The sequence below is a fragment of the Austrofundulus limnaeus genome, unplaced genomic scaffold (assembly GCF_001266775.1).
Source record: "Austrofundulus limnaeus strain Quisiro unplaced genomic scaffold, Austrofundulus_limnaeus-1.0 Scaffold119, whole genome shotgun sequence".
Lineage (NCBI taxonomy): Eukaryota > Metazoa > Chordata > Actinopteri > Cyprinodontiformes > Rivulidae > Austrofundulus > Austrofundulus limnaeus.
The window spans coordinates 299,882-302,486 of NW_013952521.1; positions in this window are offsets into that span (position 1 = coordinate 299,882).

Here is a 2,605-nt window from a genome sequence, read left to right on the forward strand (position 1 = left end):
ATCTAATGGTGAAAAACTGACTGAAAAATAAATCTGTTCTTTTTTTTCTTATAAAAGGCTAAATAAAACAAAAATATTGGTGGTTATTTTTACTGTGTAACTTTACAAACGGCACCCCGTACACCACRGTTTATTTAGTTTGCAGAAAATCCTCAGCAGTAAAAGCCAAAGGAGTCTGGTAGAAGTTGGTTTATTGTAATGGTCTGACAGTCACAAAGGGGTTTTTTAAAGCAGAAACTTGAGAATTCTGTTCTGGCTGTTGATCAGGGATTGATTCCAGTTACCCTTTTTTTCTGTTTTCTTTTTTATAATAAGAAAATGTGTCAAAATATGAAGCGTTCCACATTTGCATTTCTGGTTACTAAACGGTGAAGCTGGAGAGCCTGCGCTCGTTGGAGTACAGGTTTTTGATGATGCTCTGCAGGGCAGTGCTCACTTTGTCTTATTTTTAAACGAGCGTAACGTTTTAGTCAGATTATACCTTTTATGCTTGCGGCCTGTTCGAAACGTATCTTAGCACTTTAAGTTAACATAGCCTATAAAACGTACCTGTCGTCTGTCTGTATGCACCGATCAGCCACTCGCCTACAGGCTGTTTGTGGAGGAGGATAGTTGAGGAAGTTCTGCAGGATGAGGATCTGGGTCTWAGCGGTGCAGGAATGAGCAGCTGAGGATTAACCATCAATACGAGGAGCCTGAAACAAAAGAAGCTGCACAAAAGAAATAATTCTTTTAAGGGCGATGCAGGCTGTTAGAAAGATGCTGGAACATCCCAGCTTGGACTGTTTAGTCATAGATTGACCAGAAGTCTGATCCTGAATACGGTCCAGCGCCGTTTACTCAAAACTGAGTCACGGAGCAACAATGAAGGTGGTTTTATCCGATGAATCCGGGTTTTTATTTTGCACCAGAAAGACCAGGTTTGAAGGACGAGAAGACCCTTTCYATCACACACCAACCACCTAAGCATTGTTGCAGACTGTAGAGCAACATCAGTGGCCTCTTAAAGCGGGGTAACGTTTCCTGGCATCACTACCTGCTGAACAATTAACGCCCATCTATAGAACCCCCCGAGCTAAAACTTCCAGGACCTCTGCACARACGGACAATAATAAACGGATAGGGCAGATCTTCCAAAGTGACAAGTTATGAACAATTAATATTTTAACATATTGAAGATAGCTTTTCAGTTGGCCTCTGTTTGAAAAAATAGATTCATTTCGGGTCTGTCAGGTTTTTWGAGAAGTTAGACATTTTTTTATTGTTTCAGGATCCTAACCACACATTTTACACCCGCTTCGGATGTTATCATCCATGAAATGGACGTTATTAGGCGTTATCAGTCCCATAGAATGGCTTCAGAATGTCAGCTGGTTAATATGAGGCTTAAAGCCACCAAGGTTAACCTTAGAGCAGAAGACATGGTTAGCACTAACCTCCGACAAATATATATTGTGGCCTCTCAATAGGGCAATGGGCAGAGTGTTGGACCAGAGAGTGGGAGACCAGGGTTTGAGTCCATCATGGACACAAAAAATTTATTTCAAATGTTTTGGTTATTTACACATTCATTGTCATTAATATATTAACCCACTAGGGGGCACTGTCGGGACAGTCTGAAGCCCAGAAGGCACAGTAGGGACCCTCTGAAGCCATTGTATGAGACTGATAACGCCTAATAACGTCCATTTCATGGACTGATAACATCAGAATCCCCTGCATTTTAGGAGCTGTAAATTTATGTTTAGTTGAAAAAAAAAGATTTCAGATTGCAAAGTTTTTACTCCTAAAGCTGCAGGTTCAAGTAAGGAAGGGCTTATGTAATGCCTGCGGCTGTTCAAAGCGTTATCTACAACAGGTAAGATATTAACTGTTCATAACTTACACAACCCCACTTCAAAAGATCCAAACTATCCCTTTAGTTTTAACCCAGTGGCTGAATGGTGTGTATATATCCTTTGTATATAATTCACTATTTATATTGTCTATGTAGAAGACAAAAAACTATATACGGAAAATATATTTTTGCAATTTTTACCTGTTTCTGCACCACGTGTGTCGTGTCGGTGACACGGTTCTCCCGGCTGTTCGCACACGGCTCAACAGAGGAGTCAAAATCCTAATTCCCACCAGACGATAAAACCCACTTTCTGTACAAATTAACCACCTGGGATCCTCCTTCATCTTCCTCCGGTTCTGACCTTCATCACAGTTTGATGTCACAGCTGCCCAGACAACACAACAAAAAATTACTAATAACAATAAAAAGTACAAAAAATGAGCGGCGAAGATCGAGGCGGTTCGAGGAACGAGCAGCGAGTGATAACACCAGGAAAAAAAACAAAACAACAAATCAGCTCCAATCAGAGAAGTCCTTTCAGGGTCTGAGCCGAGAAGAAAACTCTTGTTTTGATACGTGGATTTTTTTATTTTATTACAAAAACAGTCTTGATACAGATTTCTGCTTGTTGAACTTTTGAAACAGAAAAACGAAACAAAGTTACTCTGATGTCAGCTAATCTGAGGTTTTCAGTTACGAGTTAATGCCGGGGGACCCCCTCACTCACACACACACACACACACACACACACACACACACACACAC